The sequence below is a fragment of the Vipera berus genome, assembly GCF_964194415.1.
Source record: "Vipera berus genome assembly, chromosome: 2".
NCBI classification, from domain to species: Eukaryota; Metazoa; Chordata; class Lepidosauria; order Squamata; family Viperidae; genus Vipera; species Vipera berus.
In genome coordinates, this window is record NC_138203.1 from 272,671,272 (window position 1) to 272,685,647 (window position 14,376).

General features: G+C 44.1%; 1 long non-coding RNA gene across 1 annotated transcript; it reads right to left on the bottom strand.

The window, feature by feature from the left end:
• Positions 1–5,683: 5,683 nt before the first annotated feature.
• On the bottom strand, positions 5,684–10,038 carry LOC308662381. Its single transcript, XR_014025179.1, has 3 exons — positions 9,921–10,038; positions 8,993–9,119; positions 5,684–8,296 (listed from the first exon to the last, which is right to left on the bottom strand). It is a non-coding gene; the product is annotated as an uncharacterized lncRNA (long non-coding RNA).
• Between the last annotated feature and the right edge of the window lie 4,338 nt (positions 10,039–14,376).

Below are 14,376 nucleotides of genomic sequence, written 5' to 3' on the forward strand. Positions count from 1 at the left end.
CCAGTGTTGCTTTTCCTACTCTTTTATTGACTATGAAGGCTATTCCATTTCCTCTGAGGGATCCTTGTCCACAGTAGTATACCTGATGGTCATCTGAATTAAATTCACCCATTCCTGTCCATTTTAGTTCAGTGATTCCTAAGATGTGGATGTTCAGTCTTGTCACCTCGTTTGACCATGTCCAGCTTTCCATGATTCATGGATCTTACGTTCCAGGTTTTTATGGAGAAAAAAATCTTTACAGCATCGGACTTTCCTTTCACCACCAGATACATCCGCAGCTGAGCGTCCTTTTGGCTTTGGCCCAGTCGCTTCATTCTTTTTGGCACTATTACTAGCCCACTGCTTTTCCCCAGTAGCATATTGGACGCTTTCCAACCGGAGGGGCTCATCTTCCACCGTCATACCTTTTTGGCTTTTGGTACTGTCCATGGGATTTTCATGGCAAAGATACTGGAGTGGGTTGCCATTTCCTTCTCCAGTGGATCACATTTTGTCAGAACTCTCTGCTATGACCTGTCCGTCTTTCGTGGCCCTGCATGGCATAGCTCATAGCTTCATTAAATGACGCAGGCCCCTTCGCCATGACAAGGCAGTAATCCATGAAGGGCTGTGGTATGATAGGGCTTATTAAATATGGCTCTCTTTCTGGGGCCATTCACATAATCCAGTTGTTTCCCCTTATCTAGATTCAGATAAGAGCAGATGACAAAGTAAACACATATTATCATTAAATATATGGATAACATCACAAAGGACACAAAGGTGTAAAGGAAGAGAAAGGTTAATTTAGGAAACTGAAGCATTTACCTCAAGAAGAAATCAATTCTTCAAAAGTGAGGAATTCCAGAAAAGGCTGCAGTTATGTTTTTAATCTGTCTTATTGCAGACATGGCTAAATCTCTGATCTTTTCCACCAGCCCCCCGAAAGAAGTTCCCAGGATAACCCCCCCCCTCACCTGCCCCTTTCCTGGCTCTTCCCGCTGGGCTTGGCTGAAGCCTTCGGCCAGGGCCAGCGCCTGCGAACAGCTCTCGGCTCCGCACTCCCTCACCCAGCTCGCCATCTCCGCGGGCAGCAGGGCCAGCAGCTGCTCCAGCACGACCAGGTCCAGCATCTCCCCTTTGCTGCTCCTCTCCGGCCGCAGCCACTGGCGGCACAGGCGGTGCAGGCGGCTGCAAAGCTCCTGGGGCCCCTTGGCCTCCTGGCGGCAGCCGTCGATACCGCGGAAGCGCCGGCAGTGGATCTCTGGGCTGAGGGCGGCCTCCATGCCTGGAGTTCTCTGGTCCTCCTTTGGGTCTCCTGCTCGAGGGCAGCCAAAAGAGGTCCAGGGTAGTCCCATATGTCCCCCCAGCCCCTCCGCAACCCGTTCTAGGTTTCCAGGAGGGGAGAAATGGGTCTCCGCTCACTCACTCTTTATCCGCGTGAGGAGACCAACGGCAAATCGTTCCCGCCAATTTCCTGAGCTCACGTGCCTCAAGGAGTCAGAACAATAGATATGTGCTTCCTAGAGGGGACCTGGTACGAAGAGAATGAAAGGGGAGCTTTGTTTTCCGGACTCTCGGAATATGTACTCCGCTGCTCTTCTTCAGAGGGAGGCGGGGTTCGCCAAAAGGAGGGCAGCGGAAGCGGACGGTGGGACGGCGATGCCTGCAAAGGGCAAGGAAGAACCGATGATGTCGGCGTCGCCTCTCTTCATCTCCTGCTTGCTCCTGCGCCCTGCAGGGAACTCGGGGAGCCTCCGCTGAAAGGTGGGGCTCTGCTTGGCCTCTGGGTCCAGCGCAGGACGGACGGATCAGGGGTTGGATGTCGGAAGGTGCCTGGTAGCCCCTGAAGTGGCTTGCGATGGCAAGGATTACGCGGAGACAGCAGGCTCGGTTACAATTGTTTATTGAGGTACACCCGGTGAAAGTCAGCCGGTTTGACTTCTTTATATAGCCAGCTGGAAGTTGGTTCCTCCAATCAGCGACCCGGCTTTTCCCGCCGGGGTCGCTGGGCCAATCGGCTGAGTCGGCTTCTGATTGCTAGAGTCCTCGTGCTGAGCTGTCAGTCTTTGCGCTTGTGCGGTAGCCGGCGGCAATTTGACAGCTGTCAAATTGCCATGTGTTTTCCTGTCAGCCGTGTTTACCTCATGCAACCTTTTTAACTGTTAACCCATAACCGTTTTAACATAACTAATAATAACGTTATAGCATTAACATTTATACATATCACCCCTTACCCCTCCCCTGAACTGGTGTTGTCCTTCCCCCCTCGTTGCTGTCTGCTGCCCTGCCATTCGTAGTCCCGTAAGTACGTTGGGGGTTGTCTAGTCCGGCTGGAGCGACGTGGGGGTCTTTCGTTCTCTTGTACCCCTTCCCCCAGTCTTGGTTGGTTTTGTTTTGTTTTTTGTTTGTTTTGTTTTATTAAATTTTTATACCGCCCTTCTCCCGAGGGACTCAGGGCGGTGAACAGGGCATATAATAAAAATACAAAACTACAAAAGTTAAAATAGAATTAAATTAATGCCCAAGATAAAACTATAAAATATACAAATATTTAAAACCCAAATTAACTCCCCATCAGGCCAGGCCAGCTTGTTCAAACAGGTGGGTCTTTAACCCGCGTCGGAAGGAGCGGAGATCCGGTGCCATCCGGAGCTCCACCGGCAGTTGATTCCACAAAGCCGGGGCGCCCACAGAGAAGGCCCTCCCCCTGGGGGCCACCAGCCGGCATTCTCTGACTGGAGGCACCCTGAGGAGGCCCTCTCTGTGGGAACGCACAGGGCGGAGGGGAGTTGACGCCGGCAGCAGGTGGTCCCCGAGGTATTCCGGACCCATGCCATGTAGGGACTTAAAAACCATCACTAAGACCTTGAACCTCACCCGGAAGCCGATGTAATATGTTTAATAGAGTTGCCCCTCGTGAATATCTGAAAGTCGCGAGAGGTAAATTGGGGACCATTATCGGTAACTAAGATGTCAGGGAGGCCGTGTGTGGCGAAAAGCCCCCGCAGTACCTGTATTGTGGCAGCAGTAGTAATGCTGTGGACTGGGACTACTTCTAACCATCTTGAATTAGCCATCTACTGCGATCAGGAAGGTTTGTCCCTAGAATGGTCCGGCGAAATCTAAATGGACCCTGGTCCAAGGATTTTTGGTAGGCTCCCATCTGTGTGTTGGGCTCTGAGGTGGAGCTGAGCGTGTTAATTGGCAGGGATAGCAGCCTGCAATGTAGTTTTCTATGTTCTTATCTATGTCTGCCTCGCCCTGGAGGTTGTCAGGATGGCTGGAGCAGAGAGCTTCCTCTCCTCTATGCTCCTCTCCTCTATGCTCCTTTCCTGGAGACTTGCTCTCTGGGAGTAAAGCGTTTCTCCCGCTGGTTCGTTTGCCGGGTTGCTAGAGCAGAAGTCAGCCTAGAAGACTGAGGGTTTCAGTTTTACCAAGCTGGCACTGATCCCCTCGTTTTTTATGTCTCTGGAAATCGTGAGAGAGCAGATTATGTTGGAAAAAATCTTACCTATGTTAATACTGATTTCATGGCTTGTAATCAATTTATCAAGAATCTGTGTAACTAAGATCAGGAAGAAGCTAAAAAAAAAACCTCCAATACCATATGATAACTAAGTAGACTTCTCAGAGTACCAATTAAAGTATATTTTCCACAGGAATTCTACTTTATCCATCATGTATTGAATTTACAGTATAAAAAACTACCATTTACTATTAAACATCCAAAGCTGTTTGAAAATGAAATCATTGTATTCACTTAAAGTCCTGTGGCTATTCCGATGGGCTTTGGGTGAAGAATTGCTGGGAAGAGGGAAACTAAATTGCTAAATTGAATTGCTAAATTATGTGTTTTTAATTTGATTATTCTCCTGTCCTGAATTTTTGCTTTTGTTATTTCAGAGGTATTGTAATGTTGTTGCTATATGTATTTGTATTCTTTTATTGCTTTTAACTTTGTAAGCCACCCAGTCTACTGGTAGTGAGACAGGTGGCAAATAAATTTAATTCATAATAATAGTATTGTTATTGAAGAGTGGCTTGTGAGAATTCCTTATATATTGTAAATCATACTTACAATATTCTAAAGATTCCTTTCTCTATTTGAAATCTTTCTAATCATTGTATATAAGAAAACCTTTGGGAAATGAAATTTTTTCTTCAAGCTTCATAACCTTCCTCAGAAAATCTGAACATGTCACCATAAATTAACTCTACTTACTTTTTTGTTCCATAACATGCTTCTTGTGTCAAAATCCACAAAGGTATTTTAGACACAGCCTTCATTTATATCTGTTCCATACCCTCAAAATGGAACATCTAGGATAATGATTTTTAAAGTCTGAATTAACTTTAACTTTCCCATACCATAAATAGCTTCCACACCGTTGCCGAGGACTTTTGCTGTGAAAGAGTTGGCTGAAAAAAGTCAGTTTGGAGTTTGGGATGGATGTTTTTCAGCCAGCCCCCAGGAACCAGCCAGCAGATGGTGGTCTGAGTCCTTCCTTGCAGGCTTCCTCACTGACTTTCAGGGAAGCCTGCAGAGAAATTGTAAATTATAAATATTGGAAAAATGGCTGTCCAGTCTCTTCTTAAAAACTTCCAGTGTTGGAACATTCACCACCTCTGGAGGCAGGTTGTTCCAATGATTAATTGTTCTGTCAGGAAGTTTCTCCTTAGTTCCAGGTTGCTTCTCTCCTTGATCAGTTTCCATCCATTGCTTCTTGTCCTGCCTTCAGGCACTTTGGAGAATAGCCTGACTCCCTATCTTCTTTGTGGCAGCCCCCTCATCCTTCTCTTCATTAAACTAGACATTCCCAATTCCAGCAATTGTTCCTTATGTTTTACCCTTAAGTCCCCTAATCATCTTTGTTGCTCTTCTCTGTACTATGTACTCTTTCTAGAGTCTCAACATCTTTTTTCATTGTGGCGACCAAAACTGGATGCAGTATTCCAAGTGTGGCCTTACCAAGGCATTGTAAAGTGGTATTCATACTTCACGTGATCTTGATTCTATCTGTTAATGCAGCCTAGGACTGTTGGCTTCTTTGGCAGCTGCAGCACACTGCTACCTCAGTTAAGTGATTGTCCACTAGGACTCCGAGATCCCTCTTATAGTTACTACTATTGAGCAAGGTACCCCCTTATAGTTACTACTATTTGTTAAGATAGCACCCAGTGTTCAAATCTGTCCAGATCCTCCTGTATTAATCAAAGCTATAAAGAAAACTTGTATAAAATGTTTTATAGATGGCACATGACACCACTGAGATTAGCGAAAAAGTTTAAAAATACTTCAAACGTGTTGGAAATGTAATAAAAAACCAGGTACTTATTATCATATCTGATGGTCATGTCCTAAAGCTAAAAGGTTCTGGCTTAAGATACATTTATGGTTGGAGAAGATAATTAAAAAACAAATAGAATTTAAACAGGAATTGTTTGTTAAGAATGATAGGTCCCAAGTATGACAAGGAGAGCGGATACCTAATGTTACATGTATTAACAGCAGTGAGAATTATGTATGCCCAATACTGGAAAAATGAAGTTACCGACTGAAGAAGTATTAAGAAAATATTGGATTGTGCAGAAATGAATAGATTAACTTTAGAGATTAAAGAAAAAGAGCACTCAGTTTACTATAGAACTTGGAATAAATTTTATCAATGGCTAGATAAGCGAGTTAGAGAAAGGAATGTGATATGTAATTCTGCATTTATTTGAGGAAGAAAAATACTATACATTGAAAACTTTATGATAATTTATTATACCTATTATTATTATCAATTATTAGCTTTAACATTTTTATTTATATATATGTACACAGACAATATACTGTTTGGCAAATATTGAATGTTATTGGGGGAAAACCCAACCCTCACCCCCAATCTTCCCGGTAAAGGTAAAGGTTCCCCCGCACATGCGTGCTAGTCGTTTCCAACTCTAGGGGCCGGTGCTGATCTCCGTTTCAAAGCCAAAGAGCCAGCGCTTGTCCAAGGACGTCTCCGTGGTCATGTGGCCAGCATGACTAGACTCCAAAGACGCAAAGAATGCTGTTACCTTCCCACCGTAGTGGTCCCTATTTTTCTACTTGCATTTTTACGTGCTTTCAAACTGCTAGGTTGGCAGAAGCTGGGACGAGTAACAGGCACTCACTCTATTATGAGGCACTCGGGATTTGACCCGCCAAACTGCCGACCTTCTGATCGACAAGCACAGCGTCATAACCCACTGAACCACCACGTCCCTTTATCTTCCCTGTACCTTAACCCTAATTCCCACCCCTTACCCCCCCTCCTTAACCCTATAAAAACTAATAATTTTTTTTAAAAGAAAATATTGTTGCTAATGAAGTTCTTTGCACATTCCATGCATTTATGGAGTCACTCCCCAGTGTGGATCCTTTTGTGATTATTCAGGCTTCCTTTCTGGGTAAAGGTCTTTCCACATTCCATGCATTTATAGGGTCGCTCCCCAGTGTGGATCCTTTCGTGACGATTAAGTGTTTCTTTCTGGGTAAATGTCTTTCCACATTCCATGCATTTATATGGCCTCTCCCCAGTGTGGATCCTTTCGTGATCATTAAGTTTACCTTTCTGGATAAAAGTCTTTCCACATTCCATGCATTTATAGGGTCGCTCCCCTGTGTGGATCCTTTGGTGGCAAATAAGATTACTCTTCCTAATGAAACTCTTTGCACATTGGCTGCATTTATACGGCCTGTCCCCAGTGTGGACCCTTTCATGAACTTTAAGACTGTCTTTCCAGGCAAAAATCTTTCCACATTCCATGCATTTATATTGTCTCTTCCGGTTGTGCATCCTTTTATGAGCATTGAGATATTCTTTTTGGGTAAAGGTCTTTCCACATTCCAGGCATAAGTATGATTGCTCCCCAGTGTGAATCTTTTGGTGGAGATTAAGATTATTGTTGCGAATGAAGCTCTTTCCACATTCCATGCACTTATATGGTCTCTCCCCAGTGTGGATCTTCTGGTGATCATTAAGTTTTCCTTTCTGGGTAAAGGTCTTTCCACATTCCATGCATTTATAGGGTCGCTCCCCAGTATGGATCCTTGCGTGACGATTAAGTGTTTCTTTCTGGCTAAATGTCTTTCCACATTCCATGCATTTATATGGCCTCTCCCCAGTGTGGATCCTTTCGTGATCATTAAGTTTACCTTTCTGGAGAAAGGTCTTTCCACATTCCATGCATTTATAGGGTCGCTGCCCTGTGTGGATCCTTTGGTGGCAAATAAGATTACTCTTCCTAATGAAACTCTTTGCACATTGGGTGCATTTATATGGCCTGTCCCCAGTGTGGACCCTTTCATGAACTTTAAGACTGTCTTTCCAGGCAAAGATCTTTCCACATTCCATGCATTTATAGGGTCGCTCCCCTGTGTGGATCCTTGCGTGACGATTAAGTGTTTCTTTCTGGGTAAATGTCTTTCCACATTCCATGCATTTATATGGCCTCTCCCCAGTGTGGATCCTTTCGTGATCATTAAGTTTACCTTTCTGGAGAAAGGTCTTTCCACATTCCATGCATTTATAGGGTCGCTCCCCTGTGTGGATCCTTTGGTGGCAAATAAGATTACTCTTCCTAATGAAACTATTTGCACATTGGGTGCATTTATATGGCTTGTCCCCAGTGTGGACCCTTTCATGAAGTTTAAGACTGTCTTTCCAGGCAAAGAACTTTCCACATTCCATGCATTTATAGGGTCGCTCCCCTGTGTGGATCCTTTGGTGGCAAATAAGATTACTCTTCCTAATGAAACTCTTTGCACATTGGGTGCATTTATATGGCCTGTCCCCAGTGTGGACCCTTTCATGAAGTTTAAGACTGTCTTTCCAGGCAAAGATCTTTCCACATTCCATGCATTTATATGGTCTGTCCCCGGTGTGGATCTTTTGGTGGACATTAAGATTTCTTTTCCTACTGAAACTCTTTCCACACTGCATGCAGAGGTTCCTCTTTCTGCTCAGACTGGAATCCACGAAAGATTTTACAGAGGTATGTGGTTTGCGTTTCCAATACAGTTTCTTTGGTGAAGCAGGAGCGAAGGAGGTATTCTCCACAGTCTCTAGAGACATGCATGTGTTTTTTAGTCTGGTTCCTGCCATAGTTATGTAATTCAAATTCATGTTTTCTTTTTTCCTATATTTTCCTTTTCTCATTTCTTTCTGATCTTGGTGGGATAGGAAGTCACAAACAGTAAGAGAAGTGGATGACTTCTCCCCTCCATCTTCTGGGTGTTTTCTCTTTAACCTTTTCGTGTCTTTCTGATGCCTAAGAGTTACATCATCTGGTTGAGAAAAAAAGAAAATTAATATTCTGATTACAATTTTAAAAGCTGAGAGGTTTCTTCACACACCCACAAAATATGCCAATCTGCGTTCCATGTTTGGTAGAGTCCACTTGTGCAGCCAGGATATCATAGCTGCAAATTGTTATATAGTCTATTGATTGTATAGAAAGAATGTTTTCAGCTAAGAAACAGGTTAAAGCTTTGGTGTTGATCACTCAATCTATTCAATCACTTCCATGGAGTATCTAGGACAGTGATGACGACCCTTTTACAGACCAAGTGCCCAAACTGCAACACAAAAGCTAGTTATGTATCATTGGATGCTGGATGGGCACGGCCCATTGAGTGGGTGTGGCCAATTGGGTCAGCGTGGCTGTGCTGGTAATGGCAGACTGGGAGGGACTAAAAAGTTCAGTCAATTCTAACTTTACAAGATCTTTTTTTTCCCCGTGAGAAGTTGAAATTGATTGAAGTTTTTTTTTCAAATGGTGGAGGCCTAAAGCGAAAAGTTTTTATAAAACTCAGCTAAAGGGCTAGGACTGGGGCGACGGCACATGTGCCTGCACAGAAGGCTCTACGTGCCACCTGTGGCATGCATGCCATACGTTCGCCACCACAGATCTAGGACATTTCTCAATTCTATGGTGAATATTTCTGCCATGGCATTTTACAGAGATGAACATCCTGGCTTACCCAGAGCAGCCATATTCCTAGAAACCTCCTGCATCACTTCTCTGCACAAGGCCTTCTGGCCAGAATCTAGCAGCCTCCACTCCTCATCTGTGAAGTCCATAATCATTTCCATAAAGGAATTAGAGCTCTAAAAAGAGAAAAAAGCAGACAATCCCAGGAAACAGTTGAAAGTTCTCTCTTACTGCACACAACAGAAAACACACATGTGCAAGAGACCAAATGGACATTTTCTTTCAGGACAGATTCATGTCATACTGTCCATAGTCCGTGGGGCTAGCAAACTGCAGCTGCACAAACCACAGCTTCCAGATTGTAGGATGCAACACAGCCAACACTGTGAAGCTTCTCATTGGCTTGGAGTAACTCAGTAAGTAGGTTTATGGCAGAAAATCCCCTAGACCTATCTGCCTCGCTGACCAAATTCCTGAGAAAACAGGACACAGCCACTAGGAACTTCTTTCCTAACCTATTTTAAATTTTGGGTAACGTCCCTGAAATCTCTTGAACAACAGTTTTATTGACACAGCCACTTAGTGTTGACTTACTGGCTCATCCTTAATGTGCTATACTTTTTTTTGTATACTTACAGACACATGACAAGGAAGATGGGTGGGATAAATATTTAATAAAATAAACACTTCTCAGGTGTGTTTAATCTGTTGTTTCAATTCATAGATTTCATCTCTAACAATTTTAAGTACTCTTAATAGCATTAAGAAATACTAAACCGTTCTACAATTAAATTACATTTCTAACACAAAGTTCCCTGCCTGTGAATTGTCTGTTTGCATCTCCAGAACAATCTTGAAAGCAAAATGTGGGTGGACACCGTGTTCAAATGCACATGGACTCAGCTTTTGGTATTAAACGCAGCTCATGATTTGATCGAGATGGAATGCTACTGTTCTCAGAAGAAACCTGCGCTTACCGGGCAACATGGCCAGAGTTGGGTCTTCCTGAAAAACAGCTCCTGAATAGAGCTGAATTGATCTCCTCTGCGCTGGAGCTCTGCTGAAATCTCCTCTGTGAACGGCTCCTACATCAGAAGAACAAGCTACTTCATGATCCACTTTCAGAGGACCATATCCATGTTATTTGCATTCCTTACCTTTTCCTTTTCTACCTGTACTTCTCCAACCCAATTCAGAGACACTTCAGGGACTCTGCATCTGACTTATAAATCTGAGTAAATGATGAACAGGGACTGTGTTTTTATGTACATGAAATGTAAGGGTGTGTTTATTAGTTTGTTTCTCTTACTATTGTGGTATTATAAAGGTTAGGTTTCCCCCGCACATGCGTGCTAGTCATTTCCAACTCTAGGGGCCAGAGCTCATCTCCGTTTCAAAGCCAAAGAGCCAGTGCTTGTCCGAGGACGTCTCCGTGGTCATGTGGCATGACTAGATGCCAAAGGCGCACAGAACGCTGTTCCCTTCCCACCGTAGTGGTCCCTATTTTTCTACTTCCATTTTTACATGCTTTCGAACTGCTAGGTTGGCAGAAGCTGGGACGAGTAACAGGCGCTCACTCTGTTACGTGACACTCGGGATTCGACACACCAAACTGCCGACCTTCTGATCGAGAAGCTCAGTGTCCTAACCCACTGAGCCACCTTGTGGTATTATACAACATATTATGACATATTAAATGTGGGCTCTCTATCAGAGGCCATTCACATAATCCAGTTGCTTCCCCTTATCTAAATTCAGGTAAGAGCAGATCACAAAGTAAACACTGATTGTTATAAGATATGTGGATAATATCACAAAGGATACAGAGCTGTAATGAAAGAGAAAGGTTAAATTAGGAAACAGAAACATTTACCTCAAGAAATCAATTCTTCAAATATGAGGAATTCCAGAAAAGGCTGCAGTCACGTTTTTAATCTGTCTTATTGCAGTCATGGCTAAATTTCTGATCCTTCCACCAGCCCCCCCCCCCCATGAAGTTCCCAGGATGAAAAAAAAACCTCACCTGCCCCTTTCCCGGCTCTTCCCGCTGGGCTTGGCTGAGGAGGAAGCCTTCGGCCAGGGCCACCGCCTGCGAACAGCTCTCGGCTCCGCACTCCCTCACCCAGCTCGCCATCTCCGCGGGCAGCAGGGCCAGCAGCTGCTCCAGCACCACCAGGTCCAGCATCTCCCCTTTGCTGCTCCTCTCCGGCCGCAGCCACTGGCGACACAGGCGGTGCAGGCGGCTGCAAAGCTCCCGGGGCGTTTCGGCCTCCTGGCGGCAGCCGTCGAGACCGCGGAAGCGCCGTCGGTGGATCTCCGGGCTGAGGGCGGCCTCCATCGGGTCTCCTGCTCGAGGGCAGCCAAAAGAAGCCCGAGGCAGTCCCAATGTTCCCCAGCACCTCCGAAAACCCTTCCACGGTGTGCAGGAGGACAGAAATGGCTCACCGCTCACTTGGGCTTTATTCGCCTGAGGACAGCAACTGCAAATTGTTCCCGCCAATTTCCTGCTCGATCCTGGACTCAAGAGCATCAAGTACGAAACAGAACGATAGATATTTTTCTAGAGGGGACCGGGTAGGAAGACAGTGAAAAGGGACCTTCCTTTGCCGGCCTCCCGTTATATCTACTCCCATGCTCTTCTTCTGAAGGGGGCGGGGTTCGCTGAAAAGAGGGCACCGGAAGCGGAGGCTGGGACGGCGATGCCTGCACAGGGTAGGGAAGAACCGATGATCTCGGCGTCGCCGTTCTTCATCTCCCGCTTTCTCCTGCCCGGATCCTGCGCCCTGCAGGGAAGTCGAGGAGCCTCGGCTGAAAGTTGGGGCTCTGCTTGGCCTCTGGGCAGTGGCGTAGCGTGGGGGGTGCAGGCCTGGGTCCAGCGCAGGACGGATGGATCGGGGGCTGAACGTCGGAAGGCGCCTGGTAGCCCCTTTTCCCACTGACCCCTTTCCTAGCAAAACGAGAGCTTCGTGAGTGCAGCCGCCTCCGTCAGATGCAGAGACTGAGGCGGGATGGAAATCGCGGAGGGCGACGGGAGGGGAAGGCAGGTTGGATCCGGGGCTGCGAAGGAGGGGAAGCCTCGCCCTCTGCCTTGCCCTGGAGGTTGTCAGGATGGCTGGAGAAGAGAGCTTTCTTTTCTCTGTGCTCCCTTCCTGGGGACGAGACTTCTTCTGTAGGCGTAAAGCGTTTCTCCTGCTGGATCGTTTGTCGGGTTCCTAGAGCGCAGAGGACCGAGGGTTTCAGTTTAACGGAGCTGGCACCGATCCCGTCTTTTTCCATGTCTTTGTTTAAATACTCCTCCTCTGGAAATCGTGAGATTGATAAATATGTATCAGTATGATGAGTCTTCAGAGACAGTTAAACCTACAATAGAATGGAAACTAATTTTATAGAAAAACAAGTACAATTGCTGGAAATCAGGAAAAGATAACATAAAAGGGGAAAGTAAGATAAACACGTAGGCAAAAATTAGCTGGGTCTTAGAGTGGGAAAAGGAAGACGACAAACAAAAAAAATCCAGTTGTAAGAGGAAATGGCTAGCTGAATTGAAAAACAGAAAATATTCTGTTGTTCTAAAAGGGGGACATTAATATCCAGAGTTTAAAATAACCATTTCAATGTCTAATTTTTGTCATTATTATTGTATATGTGAATATGATTTAATATCTTAGCAAGAAATGTGTAAGCAGATGGAAAGAGTGCAACCTCGCAGTGCCTCAGCCAATGGGGAAAGAGGAGGGATGTGTTGGTATGAAGAAGGGAATATTTTGGGTTCGATCTTTGGAGGGAACCAAGCTTTGATAGCTTCTCTCCCCGATTATTGGAATAAACGAAAAGGTATTCACTGTGTCTTACCTGGTTATTGGTCAGACGAGCTTTCCTCTGGTCACGAAGGAAAGTAGCCAGGAATACATAAAAAGAACATCTTGGAGAAAATCTTACCTATGTTAGTCAATACTGATTTCATGGTTCGTAATCAATTTATCAAGAATATAACTAACATCAGGAACAAGCTAAAAAAAACCCCTCCAATACCATATGATAACTAAGTAGACTTCTCAGAGTTAATGTATATATTAATGTATATTTTCCACAGGAATTCTACTTTATCCTTCTTGATTGAATTTACAGTATAAAATTATCTACCATTTATTATTAAACATCCAAAGCTCTTTGAAAATCAAATCATTATGTTCACTTTAAGTCCTCTGCTAAATGACAAGAAGTGAACTCAGAATAAAAGGTAGTAAAATAGGTTCTCAACACACAGACGCCCAAATTTAAACATTTATAGTAGGAGGCTTCTGTCTTTCTAGTGAAGCATTACATGTAGTTTGTAAATAGAAACCAAGAACTGCTTACTTCCAATCCCAACTCAGCTCTGGTTGTTCTGATGGGCTTTGAGTGAAGAATTGCTGGGAAGAGGGAAGCCCCCCTGCTAAATTATATATTTTTAATCTGATTATTCTCGTGAATTTTTGCTTTTGTTATTTCAGAGGTATTGTAATTTTGTTGCTATATGTATTTGTATTAATTGCTTTTAACTTTGTAAGCCACCCATCTACTGGTAGTGAGACAGGTGGCAAATTTAATTTATAATAATAGTAATAATAGTTTTCATCATCTTATTAGAGAGTGGCTTGTGAGGATTCTTTATGCATTGTAATTCATACTTATAATATTCCAAAGATTCCTTTCTGTATTTGAAATCTAATCATTGTATATAAGAAAAACTTTGGAAAAAGAAATATTTTCTTCAGGCTTCAAAATCTTCCTCAGAAAATCTGAATGTCACCATTAATTAACTTTATTTACTTTCCATTTTCATTTCATAGCATGCTTCTTGGGTCAAAATCCACAAAGGTATTTTAGACACAGCCTTCATTTATATCTGTTCCATACTCTCAAAATGGAATATCCAAGACAGACATGTCAAACTCACGACGTCACGTGACGTATTGGAGCTTTTTCCCCATTGCCGACAATGGGGTGGGCGTGGTTTTGTTGCGACGCAGTTTGACACCCCTGATCTAAGATAATGATTTTTAAAGTCTGAATTAACTTTCACTTTCCCATACCATAAATAGCTTCCACACCATTGCAGAGGAGCACTTTTGCTAAGAGTTGGCTGAAAAAAGTCAGTTTGGAGTTTGGGGTGGCCGTTTTTCAGCCAGCCCCCAACTGTTTCCTTAAAAGCCAAGAGCTTTGTGAGTGTAGCTCCTTTCTGACTCTTTTTCTCCTCTTAAAATATCTTCCCAAGAGTTTACTAGCCAGATGGAAAGAGCAGAAGTGAGGCTAGATGACTGAAGATCTCAGCTTAAGGCAGCTAGCACCAATCCTTGTTTTTTCATGTCTCTAAATGTTCATCTTTAGACGCCATGAAAAACAAGGTGGACGACAGATTATATTGGAGAAAATCTTGCTTACGTGGTCACT